This window comes from Nerophis ophidion, linkage group LG13 (assembly GCF_033978795.1).
Source record: "Nerophis ophidion isolate RoL-2023_Sa linkage group LG13, RoL_Noph_v1.0, whole genome shotgun sequence".
Taxonomy (NCBI): domain Eukaryota; kingdom Metazoa; phylum Chordata; class Actinopteri; order Syngnathiformes; family Syngnathidae; genus Nerophis; species Nerophis ophidion.
Window position 1 is genome coordinate 3,883,321 of NC_084623.1, and position 14,223 is coordinate 3,897,543.

Sequence of the window (14,223 nt, forward strand, 5' to 3'; positions counted from 1 at the left end):
TGGACATTTAATAGGAGTACTATGGACATTTATTAGGAGTACTATGGACATTTAATAGGAGTACTATGGACATTTAATAGGAGTACTATGGACATTTAAAAGGAGTACTATGGACATTTAATAGGAGTACTATGGACATTTAATAGGAGTACTATGGACATTTAATAGGAGTACAATGGACATTTAAAAGGAGTACTATGGACATTTAAAAGGAGTACTATGGACATTTAAAAGGAGTACTGTGGGACATCTCTGCTATTTAAGAGGATGACATATTGCAGTGACAATGAGAGGGAAATGTAAAGGTCAAAATCAAATGATCCACTTTCTCAAATGCAATTTTCTTAAGACGTTATCATTTATTTTTTCAGTCTGGTTCTGGTACTTCTCTTATGTATCCTTCTTCCTTTTTAAGGGACATTTTGGCAATCAGTTCGGCTTCCGGGATTGAAGAGAGAGTAAACGATCTTTGTATTCTTTACATGAGAAATGGTCCTGAAGGTCCTCCCGGCCGAGATATAGGCAGGAAGTAATAAGAGAGGAGTCGTGATAAGTGCTCTTTTGCAAAAGGAGACACCTCATGTCTGTTTGGAGCCTCCAATGAAATACTGCCTGACATGTGACATCAGCTTCGTCATGCACTGACACTACAATATATACTCTTTGACCGTAGTAGAATAATCACTTATTAAACCTCATGTAGGAAAAATGTACATAATTAATTCCATTTTCTGGCAAAACGACACACAAACTATATGTTGATGTGTGAAAAGCTGCAGTCATTTATTTCAGCTCGATTTTACAAAAGCAGTGAAGTTGTCACGTTGTGCAAATGTTAAATAAAAAGAGAATACAAGGATTGGCAAATCATTTTCAAACAGAGCAGCGTGGAATAATCGTGGAAGGAGCAGCATGAACTACGGCATGAACAGAGCAGGGTGAACTAATCATGAAAGGAGCAGCATGAACTACGGCATGAACAGAGCAGCATGAACTAATCGTGGAAGGAGCAGCATGAACTACGGCATGAACAGAGCAGCGTGAACTAATCGTGGAAGGAGCAGCATGAACTACGGCATGAACAGAGCAGCGTGAACTAATCGTGAAAGGAGCAGCATGAACTCTGGCATGAACAGAGCAGCGTGGAATAATCGTGGAAGGAGAAGCATGAACTACGGCATGAACAGAGCAGCATGAACTAATCGTGGAAGTAGCAGCATGAACTATGGCATGAACAGAGCAGCGTGGAATAATCGTGGAAGGAGCAGCATGAACTACGGCATGAACAGAGCAGCATGAACTAATCGTGGAAGTAGCAGCATGAACTATGGCATGAACAGAGCAGTGTGAACTAATCGTGGAAGGAGAAGCATGAACTCTGGCATGAACAGAGCACCATGAACTAATCGTGGAAGGAGCAGCATGAACTACGGCATGAACAGAGCAGCGTGAACCAATGGTGAAAGGAGCAGCATGAATTACGGCATGAACAGAGCAGCATGAACTAATCGTGGAAGGAGCAGCATGAACTCTGGCATGAACAGAGCAGCATGAACTAATCGTGGAAAGAGCAGCATGAACTATGGCATGAACAGAGCAGCATGAACTAATCGTGGAAGGAGCAGCATGAACTCTGGCATGAACAGAGCAGCATGAACTAATCGTGGAAAGAGCAGCATGAACTATGGCATGAACAGAGCAGCGTGGAATAATCGTGGAAGGAGCAGCATGAACTACGGCATGAACAGAGCAGCATGAACTAATCATGGAAGGAGCAGCATGAACTATGGCATGAACAGAGCAGCGTGGAATAATCGTGGAATGAGCAGCATGAACTATGGCATGAACAGAGCAGCGTGAACTAATCGTGGAAGGAGCAGCATGAACTCTGGCATGAACAGAGCACCATGAACTAATCGTGGAAGGAGCAGCATGAACTACGGCATGAACAGAGCAGCGTGAACCAATGGTGAAAGGAGCAGCATGAATTACGGCATGAACAGAGCAGCATGAACTAATCGTGGAAGGAGCAGCATGAACTCTTGCATGAACAGAGCAGCATGAACTAATCGTGGAAAGAGCAGCATGAACTATGGCATGAACAGAGCAGCATGAACTAATCGTGGAAGGAGCAGCATGAACTCCGGCATGAACAGAGCAGCATGAACTAATCGTGGAAAGAGCAGCATGAGCTATGGCATGAGCAAAGCAGCATGAACTAATCGTGGAAGGAGCAGCATGAACTACGGCATGAACAGAGCAGCGTGGAATAATCGGGGAAGGAGCAGCATGAACTACGGCATGAACAGAGCAGCATGAACTAATTGTGAAAGGAGCAGCATGAACTATGGCATGAACAGAGCAGCATGAACTAATTGTGAAAGGAGCATCATGAATTATGGCATGAACAGAGCAGCGTGAACTAATCGTGGAAGGAGCAGCATGAACTCCGGCATGAAAACTAGCAATGTCCCCAGACCGATTGACAAAGACAAGCTTAAAAACTGGTCTCTTGATTAGAGACGGGTGTGTCCCAAACGCAAGAGACTTTAAACTAACAGAAAACAACAAAAAAACATGATCCAGACTACAGATCATGACAGGGACAACCCTAATAAGTCCTTGTGACAGTTCCTTGCTGTCGTGCGGGTTCCATGGACCACTCAGGAAGGACATGCTTGTGCAGGTTTGACTCTTGTTTATTTCTTTCAAGTAAACCTTGTCTGCGGTCGGGTCGCTCTTCTGCGGCGTCTCGCTCTCCGTCTCTCTTTAGCCGCCCACGTCGTCGTCACCTGCGGCTGGCTCTCTGTCGTTTTTGCTCCACGGTCGCTGCTCCAGGCTCTTCTCCTCCTTCCGCCCCGATCTCTCCTCCTTCTACCCTTTTATACATCATGAAAAGATGAGTTAATTGTGTACCGCTGCGCGATCCACACACCTGCACATGACTGCGGCGTGGCTCCCGGCACGCCCCGCCTCTCCATTTGGCCGCATTCTCCGCCTCCTCGCCGCCATCTTGGGCCGGGCTCCAGCGTGCCCTGCCCCGCTGCTTGTTCGCAGGCTCCGCCTCTCCACAGTCCTCATGAAATGTATCAATCAATCAATGTTTATATAGCCCTAAGTCACCAGTGTCTCAAAGGGCTGCACAAGCCACGAGCACAAATCAGGGGATCTGAACTATGGGGGTTGTTTAACCCGGCTTTTTGCAGTTTTACTGTATGAACTGGCACTTTCAGACCCGGCGTGTGTGTGTGTGTGTGTGTGTGTGTGTGTGTGTGTGTGTGCACCTTGTCTCCATGCATGAGTGGGAGGATGTTTGACTTGGTAAGCGTCTCCTTGCCCTCTCCAAAGGCATCATACATGCCACCGGGCATGCACTCCACACACGCGACCACGTTAGATGCCCCCAGCAGACACCGCCATCTGTGTGTGTGTGTGTGTGTGTGTGTGTGTGTGTGTGTGTGTGTGTGTGTGTGTGTGTTTACTAAGCTGCTTACACGGAAGGAGAAGGACATATTCATGCATCACACATGTGAACGGTGTGGCAGTGACAGGAAGAAAATGGAGCGGGGTGGGGGGGCGACACTCCCCCCTCTCCACAGGCACAGAGAACCTCAAGTAGACTGCCTACCACTTCAATTAAAGGCCTAATGACACGCTTGCCGTCATCGCACGTAATCACTTTGCGCTAGTTGGAGCCGACAGAATTGCTACCATCTGCTTTGCAGGGAAAAAAAAAGACATGGGTGTTATTCCTTGAATAGCCGCAGTTCATATCCGGTTTGTGCCCGTAGACCTCGGTTAGGTCATACCTGATTAATGATCATCTCCTCCATCGCAGGATTCTCACAGGTATAAGGCAAAAAATGCAACCTCTCCTGCTGTGCATTTTGAGTACAACGGAACTCATAACGGCAGTGGAGACGCTGAAGGAATGGACCCTCTCTGCGTCAAGGACGGCTGCTAACGCAAGTTAAATAGAGGGCCTTTTTTTCCTGTTTCTTAACCGGGTGTTGATCCAAGACCGGTGGGCCTTCTGGAAGCGACACCCTCCTAGACACTCTGTCATATTTTCAGCTTTTTTGTGCTGACTTCCATTAAATTAACTCGCAACGAGACCAAGACCGTCGGGGGCCCATCTTTGCTGCAGCCTTCTTCCGCCTTTGTGACCGTTGTGGAGCTTCCATGCAAACATCATCCGCCCACTCCGCTGTTCAATCAATCAATCAATGTTTATTTATATAGCCCCAAATCACAAATGTCTCAAAGGACTGCACAAATCATTACGACTACAACATCCTCAGAAGAACCCACAAAAGGGCAAGGAAAACTCACACCCAGTGGGCAGGGAGAATTCACATTCAGTGGGACGCCAGCGACAATGCTGACTATGAGAAACCTTGGAGAGGACCTCAGATGTGGGCAACCCCCCCCCTCTAGGGGACCGAAAGCAATGGATGTCGAGCGGGTCTAACATGATACTGTGAAAGTTCAATCCATAGTGGCTCCAAGACAGCAGTGAGAGTCCCGTCCACAGGAAACCATCTCAAGCGGATCAGCAGCGTAGAGATGTCCCCAACCGATACAGGCGAGCGGTCCATCCTGGGTCCCGACGAGCGGTCCATCCTGGGTCTCGACTCTGGACAGTCAGTACTACATCCATGGTCATCGGACCGGACCCCCTCCACAAGGGAGGGGGGGACATAGGAGAAAGAAAAGAAGCGGCAGATCAACTGGTCTAAAAAGGAGGTCTATTTAAAGGCTAGAGTATACAGATGAGTTTTAAGATGAGACTTAAATGCTTCTACTGAGGTAGCATCTCGAACTGTTACCGGGAGGGCATTCCAGAGTACTGGAGCCCGAACGGAAAACGCTCTATAGCCCGCAGACTTTTTTTGAGCTCTAGGAATCACTAATGAGCCGGAGTCTTTTGAACGCAGATTTCTTGCCGGGACATACGGTACAATACAATCGGCAAGATAGGCTGGAGCTAGACCGTGTAGTATTTTATACGTAAGTAGTAAAACCTTAAAGTCACATCTTAAGTGCACAGGAAGCCAGTGCAGGTGAGCCAGTATAGGTATATATGTATGTATATATGTATATAAAGGTATATACAGTACAGGCGTAATATGATCAAACTTTCTTGTTCTTGTCAAAAGTCTAGCAGCCGCATTTTGTACCAACTGTAATCTTTTAATGCTAGACATGGGGAGACCCGAAAATAATACGTTACAGTAATCGAGACGAGACGTAACAAACGCATGGATAATGATCTCGGCGTCTTTAGTGGACAAAATGTAGTTAGTGGACAAGGTAGTTCTCCTGCCTTGTGTTATTAAATTGAGAGATTCAAACAAGAGTCAAAGTTACTGACTATTAGAGAGTCTTTTAGCGTTAGCCTGTTGGTAAGAACATTCGGTTCACTCGGGTCGAGATGAGTAACTACAGTTTGTACACAAATGGTGTGTCACTGACTACTTTTACGGCACGTTTTGATGTGTCCTACCGTCGTTCTTTCGTTCTTCTTCGAAATAAGAGGTTGTGACTTTGAAGTCCGACATAATACTTTAAAGTCCTCCGTAACTACAAAACCCAAAGCCAGTGAAGTTGTCACGTTGTGTAAAATTGTGAATAAAAAGAGAATACAATGATTTGCTTATCTTTTTCAACTTATTGAATAGACTGCTAGACAAGATACGTAACGTTCAAACTGGTGAACCACCGATTTCGGTGTGTAAAGGATATCACCACATGGGCTCAGGAACACTACAGAAAACCACTGTCAGTAACTACAGTCGGTCGCTACATCTGTAAGTGCAAGTTAAAACTCCACTAGGCAAAGCGAAAGCCGTTTATCAACAACACCCAGAAACGCCGCTGGCTTCGCTGGGCCCGAGCTCATCTAAGATGGACTGGCGCAAAGTGGAAAAGTGTTCTGTGGTCTGACGAGTCCAATATAGTGTATCATTACACCATGTACCAAATGAAATGTGTCTTTCCGTCGTTCTTTCGTTCATCTTCAAAATAAGAGATTGTGACTTTGAAGTGAGTGAGTGAGTGAATTATATTTATATAGCGCTTTTCTCTAGTGACTCAAAGCGCTTTACATAGTGAAACCCAATATCGAAGTTACATTTAAACCAGTGTGGGTGGCACTGGGAGCAGGTGGGTAAGGTGTCTTGCCCAAGGACACAACGGCAGTAACTAGGATGGCAGAAGCGGGAATCGAACCTGCAACCCTCAAGTTGCTGGCACGGCCGCTCTACCAACCGAGCTATGCAGCCCGTAACTGCAGTCGGTCGCTACATCTGTAAGTGCAAGTTAAAACTCCACTAGGCAAGGCGAAAGCCGTTTATCAACAACACCCAGAAACGCCGCCGGCTTCGCTGGGCCTGAGCTCATCTAAGATGGACTGATGCAAAGTGGAAAAGTGTTCTGTGGTCTGACGAGTCCAATATAGTGTATCATTACACCATGTACCAAATGAAATTGCTTCGAGGTCGGTAAGCACAAGCAGACTTATTTTGTACATTAGGTTATAAGGCGCACTGTCAATGTCAGAATAATTGTATCTAAGTTATCACAACACTTTGTGTTTTAATGAGTTCCCGGCAAGCAGACAAAAGCTGTCTTTGATCTTACCAATCAAAAGGCTTGTAAACTCCACTGTGTAGGATGGGACGTGACATGAAGGTGTCAGTTTCTTTGAGCTATTGTAATCCACAGGAAGATTTTGTCTTGACCCAAGATCTACAAAGCGGAGAGGAAGCAGGACCTGATCCCTGTCCAGGCACCTTTTCTTTGAATTGTTTTGTGACCAAAGGCAGCGGCTGTTTACGACCCCCTTCCTTTTGAAACAGCCGAAAAAGTCTAAATAAAAGAGGATGCGTACAATCTTTCGTCAGAGCGTGGTGGCAGACTGTACTAGAGTACAACCCAGACGTTTCTCCTCAAATGCGCTAAATTGAATTCTGTCTCTGTTTAATTCCTTGCTTCTTTGTCTGTTTAATAGATGTCATCAGTGTTTGAACCTTACAGTCGATTTTTGAGGAAAATGACAGGATTTTATAGTCCGAAACATACAGTAAATAATGTTTGGTGGGTGCTTTATTTAAATGGGAACGTTCATGTGGTTGAAAATCTCTTTCTTCCTCGCCAAGAGCAACAAAGATATCAACATTTTAATTTTACGTTAACCAGTACTCGGTGGTATAATTTGGTGGCTGTCTATTAAAGTACTGAACTCGGCACTCATCCCTGATCTTGTTTGTATAACCGTTTGACAAAAACGGATCGTTATTTGAAAAGCACCCTTCATCCCCGTAAATACCACTCGCGTTGCAGGTTCTGTTGTGAGAATTTATGCTTTGCCGACACGAGCTAAGAGGCGTAGCTACGAACAGTTTTCACACCTTTCACTGGCAGATCTCACTTTCTATGCTCATGGCGGCAAGACTTACTTGCAGTGGATCAATCTGAGGTCATATAAGGAGCATCCGGGGATTATTTACAAGCCCCCGAGAGTCAGTCGTAGTCGAGCCGACAGAAAAGTGGCACCCTCGGAACCGGTGTAAAACTCCACTGTGTAGGATGGGAAGCGACATGAAGGTGTCGGTTTCTTTGAGCTATTGTAATCCACAGAAAGATTTGGTCTTGACCCGAGATCTACAAAGCGGAGAGGAAGTACGACCTGACCGCCAAGCCCAGGCACCTTTTATTTGAACTGTTTTATGACCATAAGGCAGCGGCTGTTTACGACCCCCTTCCTTTAGAGACAGCTGTCGCCATGTAATCAGGAAAAGTCCAGAATAAAAGAGGAGGCGTACAATCTTTCATCAGAGCGTGGTGGGAGACTGTACTAGAGTACAGCCTAGATGTTTCTCCTCTATTGAGCTAAATTGAATTCTGTCTCTGTTTAATTCCTTACTTCTTTGTCTGTTTAATAGATGTCATCAGTGTTTGAACAGACAGTCAATTTTTGAGAAAAATGACAGGATTTTATAGTCCGAACCATACAGTAAATCTAAACATGTTATGTTCGGTGGGTACTTTATTTACCTCTGGTAAATGGGAACGTTCATGAAGTGGAACATCTCTTGTTTCCTCGCCAAGAGCAACAAAACAACAATTTAATTTTACGTCAACCGGTACCCGGTAGTAGAATTTGGTGGCTGTCTATTAAAGTACTGAACTCGGCACCCATCCCTAATCTTGTTTATATAACCGTTTGACAAAATCGTTATTTGAAAAGCACCCTTCATCCCCGCAAATACCACTCGCGTTGCAGGTTCTGTTGTGAGAATTTATGCTTTGCCGACACGAGCTAAGAGGCGTAGCTACGAACAGTTTTCACACCTTTCACTGGCAGATCTCACTTTCTATGCTCATGGCGGCAAGACTTACTTGCATTGGATCAATCTGAGGTCATATAAGGAGCATCCGGGGATTATTTACAAGCCCCCGAGAGTCAGTCGTAGTCGAGCCGACAGAAAAGTGGCACCCTTGGAACCGGTGTAAAACTCCTCCGTGTTGGGAGCGTTTTAATACCGCCGGCGGAAAAAAAGCTTTTGCGAAGAGCAAAAGTGATGAGAGCAGCTTGATGTAAATACCGCACGTTTTTTTCCCCGATCAAAGGAAGCGCACAAAAAAAACGGTGGCGGTCGACCAAGCTAAGATGGCTCTTAACTATCGGAGTACAAAAGAGGCTTCAATCTTCCTGCGAAAAAAGCAGATACAAGCAACAAAAATCAAACAATGCAATGGAATAGATCCGTACTTTATCAAACCAAGACTTGTCGAGGGAAATCATGGATTATACGTCTGGTGCCTTTTCAGATATATCAAACCATTGCGCCCCAGACATCATTTTAAACGACAAAGCAGATGAAACTTGGAAAAGCATGGAGGTCTACAACTTCTTTGTGTGTGGCTGGGTCAAGGAAATTGGTATTGACACTCTCCCGGATAAATATGCCTCGTTTTTGCTCGGGTAAGTTTGTATATCAGAAAGCCGAAGCCGTTTCTGGGTGTTGTTGATAAGCGGCTTTCGCTTTGCATGGTAGGGTTTGAATGTGCACTTACAGATGTAGCGACTGACTGGAGTCACTGAAGTGTTCCTGAGCCCATGCGGTGATATCCTTTACACACTCATGTTGCTTTTTGATGCCGTACCGTCTGAGGGATCCAAGGTCCGTAATATCAAGGCTTATGTCTGGTGATTTTATTCAGATTCTGGTTTTTGGGATTTTGTATGAGCCGTGACAGAGATCACAGGCACGGCTCTTCACGTCTGGCTCCCAACCAACGGGGCCCGACAGCCAATTGACTCTCTTGTCCCTCCAGATGAACTGTGCAGATACAATCAGTGGCGGGGTTCAGATGTTAGGCTGAGAACTCGTGGAATTGTGCCCCGGAGAGGAGGAAGTGTGGCTTGCCTATCAGACAGAGCGATCGGAGGAGACGGATAATTCTGTTATCACATCTGCGGCGATTAGGGAGACAGGACATTGTTTGCTGATAAGGATTCTCAGGCTTCTTGGCGGCTCAGTTTGTTATTGAGAGACTTTCATTTTTGGGCTGAGGATGTCACCTTGACATCGTTTTTTTTCCCCTCATTTCTCTTTTTGTCGCCACAGTTTCATCTCGTTTATGTCGGAAAGGTTGTTGTTATGAGAGACTGTTTGATTCATTTTGCTGTATCAGCAGTTTTATTGTGCCTTCCAGTGTTTGGACTGTGGACATCCTACACTGATGTCTCATTTATTCATCACTTAGTCATGCTCATGCTTTTGGGAAACTGGATCCTGGTAGTTCTGTTTCTTTTTTCACGGTCTTTGATGCTTACAAATCAAGAACCTCAAAACTGTTGGATGAGGCGTTCACCCTCCTGCTTAAAGAACCCTGTATAGAGGCGGAGCCGGGGAACGAGCAGCGGGGTGGGGCACGCTGGAGCCCGGCCCAAGATGGCGGCGAGGAGGCGGAGACTATGACCGAGCGGAGAGGCGGGGCGTCCCGGGAGCGACGCTATGAGCGAGATCAGGTGCGTGGCTCGCACACAATCATATTTCTCCTCACGCTGCACAAAAGGGGAGAAGGAGGAGAGATCGCGGAAGGAGTAGGAGAACCCGCAGCAGTACCAGAAGAGAGAGAGCAACAGAGAGCGAGCAGTGGAGAAGGAGCTGAAAAGCGACCCGACCCGAAGACCAACCTTGTGATTCGAAAAAATAAACAAGAGTCAAACCTGCTCAGCAATGTCCTTCCTTGATGGTCCGTGGAACCCGCACGACGACGGCAAGAGTCCGTCACAAACCCAAAAGCAGTGAAGTCGTCACGTTGTGTAAATGGTAAATAAAAACAAAACACAATGATTTGCAAATCATTTTCAACTTAGATGCAGAGGTGGGTACAGTAGCCAGAAATTGTACTCAAGTAAGAGTACTGTTACTTTAGAGATGTATTACTCAAGTAAAAGTAAGGAGTAGTCTCCCAAATATTTATTTGAGTAAAAGTAAAAAGTATGTTGTGAGAAAACGACTCAAGTACTGAGTAACTGATGAGTAACCTGTTTGTTTAATGATGACGGCAACAAGTAATGCACAAAAACATAAAAATAGCAATGAACAAATTCAGAGCCAGGAATATCTCTTAAGCAACTAAAACAATAATCCATCCATTTCCTACCGCTTATTCCCTTTTGGGGTTGCGGGGGGCGCTGGCGCCTATCTCAGCTACAATCGGGCGGAAGGTAGGGTACACCCTGGACAAGTCGCCACCTCATCGCAGGGCCAACCCAGATAGACAGACAACATTCACACACTAGGGACCATTTAGTGTTGCCAATCAACCTATCCCCAGGTGCATGTCTTTGGAGGTGGGAGGGGCCTATCCCCAGGTGCATGTCTTTGGAGGTGGGAGGGGCCTATCCCCAGGTGCATGTCTTTGGAGGTGGGAGGGGCCTATCCCCAGGTGCATGTCTTTGGAGGTGGGAGGGGCCTATTCCCCAGCTGCATGTCTTTGGAAGTGGGAGGGGCCTATTCCCACGTGCATGTCTTTGGAGGTGGGAGGGGCCTATTCCCACGTGCATGTCTTTGGAGGTGGGAGGGGCCTATTCCCCAGCTGTATGTTTTTGGAAGTGGGAGGGGCCTATCCCCAGGTGCATGTCTTTGGAGGTGGGAGGGGCCTATTCCCACGTGCATGTCTTTGGAAGTGGGAGGGGCCTATTCCCCAGCTGTATGTTTTTGGAAGTGGGAGGGGCCTATTCCCACGTGCATGTCTTTGGAGGTGGGAGGGGCCTATCCCCAGGTGCATGTCTTTGGAGGTGGGAGGGGCCTATCCCCAGGTGCATGTCTTTGGAGGTGGGAGGGGCCTATCCCCAGGTGCATGTCTTTGGAGGTGGGAGGGGCCTATTCCCCAGCTGCATGTCTTTGGAAGTGGGAGGGGCCTATTCCCACGTGCATGTCTTTGGAGGTGGGAGGGGCCTATTCCCACGTGCATGTCTTTGGAGGTGGGAGGGGCCTATTCCCCAGCTGTATGTTTTTGGAAGTGGGAGGGGCCTATCCCCAGGTGCATGTCTTTGGAGGTGGGAGGGGCCTATTCCCACGTGCATGTCTTTGGAGGTGGGAGGGGCCTATTCCCCAGCTGTATGTTTTTGGAAGTGGGAGGGGCCTATTCCCACGTGCATGTCTTTGGAGGTGGGAGGAAGCCGGAGTACCCGGAGGGAACCCACGCATTATATATATTAAATGATAGATTTGGTTTTACACTGTATTGGAAAACAATTTGAAAATAAATTTGACCTTTGCAACCTTGTTATACTATTGCCTAAGTTTTATATTCATAGATGTAAGTTTTTCGATACCCGACCTGTGTTTTGTGCCTTTAAAAAAGATTTAGAACTCTCCATTAAAACACTCTACCTCTTGCAGCTCATGGAGAGAATGCCAAGAGTGTGCAAAGCAGTAATCAGAGCAAAGAGTGGCTATTTTGAAGAAACTAGAACATAAAACATGTCGTCAGTCATCTTGTCGTAATGAAGAAATTACCGGTGCATGATCACCAACCGATGACATCATCCCTGGCTGCTACACGGCCACAACTCATCTGAAAGGAATTAGAACTTGTTTGTTTATTTATTTGTTTTCTAATGGAGATAATTTTGTTGACCTGCCCCCGACTTGCAGAACACTGACTTTGCCAGCTCCGACTGTTAATTAGCGCTGAGAGCGGACGAGGCAGTGACAATGTCTTGAATAGCTTCTGTTTACCAGCTTGACATATTGCATGTGTCAGCTGCACGTCTTATGTGGAGTGCTGGCAACCATCCTGGGGCATCACCTCACTCATACACAACATTTCTAGCAAATGTTTCATTATGTCTGCACGTTAAACTCTATAAATATGCTTTGGAAAATAGACTTCTAAATTCGACTAGCCCAGAGGAAACAATGTCAAGTGTTTCAGGTTTCAGGGTTCAGGCTATCAGAAGACCTCATTACGCTAAGTCGATGTTCAATCCCTTAAATCAGGGGTGTCCAAAGTGCGGCCATATGGGGCCCGCAGGTCATTCTTTAACGGCCCCACGACCCATTTCCAAAATACAATTGAAAAAAATAAAAAACATAAAAAGTGGTATAAAAGCACAAACAGGTGAAATGGTAAATGGATTATACCTGTATAGCACTTTTCTACCTTCAAGGTACTCAAAGCGCTTTGACACTACTTCCACATTCACACACACATTCACACACTGATGGAGGGAGCTGCCATGCAAGGCGCCAACCAGCACCCATCAGGAGCAAGGGTGAAGTGTCTTGCTCAAGGACACAACAGATCGTGACGAGGTTGGTAGAAGGTGTGTGACGACTCTTCTTGGGCATGGTAATGCCGGTGTGGTTTTTCCAGGGATGCGTCGAAGCGATGAACACAACAAGGTAAGTTAAAGGGTATCTATTTAATAATAAAAGGCTATGAACAAAAACACTGGTGTAAAGAGAAAAGGTAAACAAAAGACGCTAGCGTGAAAGCTAGGATAAAACACAAGGAAAACTAAAACTTGGTACGAGGACACAAAAGAGTAAACAAAAACATTCAGCATGAAAGCTGGAAAATAAAGTGGCTTAGCATGAGAGCTAGCGAGAAAATACATACATAGAATGATGAGAGTCGTCACTGTTGCGCGTGGGAAAATTAGGATCCGAGAATGAGTAAACAGAAAAGGTGAGCTTAAATAGGAAGGGTGAAAATTAGTAGCAGGTGTGCGGGGCGAGACTAACAGGTGGACTGATGTGTAACCATAGTGATGGACAAAAACAGGAAATAAACGGGTCAGACTGAGAATGAAAAAACAAACATGTGGAGATCTGAGCAGCAGATCGCAACAAGGTGGGGATTGAACCAGGAACCCTCAGGTTTGCTTGCACGGCCACTCTCCCAACTTCGCCACGCCGTGAAATGTGACAAGAAAATGTTGCAATGCTTTAATAACAAAAAGCTGCCATGCAGGCTGTTTCTTTCTTTAAAAGATAATAATGAATCATTTTGAATTATTGACTTATTCAAGGCTTCAATTACATCACATTAAATATTCCACTTTCAGATATTTTTGGGGGGACAATGTTGCATATTTTGTGTTTTACCATATAAAAAACTGAGCTGTTTTTTTAAAAGAAGGTGAAGTGAATTGTGAATTATATTTATATAGCGCTTTTCTCTAGTGACTCAAAGCGCTTTTTACATAGTGAAACCCAAAATCTAAGTTACATTTAAAGCAGTGTGGGTGGCACTGGGAGCAGGTGGGTAAAGTGTCTTGCCCAAGGACACAACGGCAGTGACTAGGATGGCGGAAGCGGGAATCGAACCTGCAACCCTCAAGTTGCTGGCACGGCCACTCTACCAACCGAGCTATACCGCATCCTAAAATAAAACAAAAAAACAAACAAAAAACATAAACAACTATATATATATATATATATATATATATATATATATATATATATATATATATTTGAAGTTGATCTCAAAATTATTGTGCTAAAAGTAAACAGTAAAAAAAACGTATACTTTATTTTTTAACACTTTAATGAGTAGGACACTTTGGGATCCCCAATTATTTTAGTGAGATTTGTTTTTAAGTGTCATTGCTCAAAAAATGTGTTGTATAATTGTTCATTATTTTCACAGTCAAGTCCTGTGTCTTCTACGTACGATAACCATAGTCATTTAGGT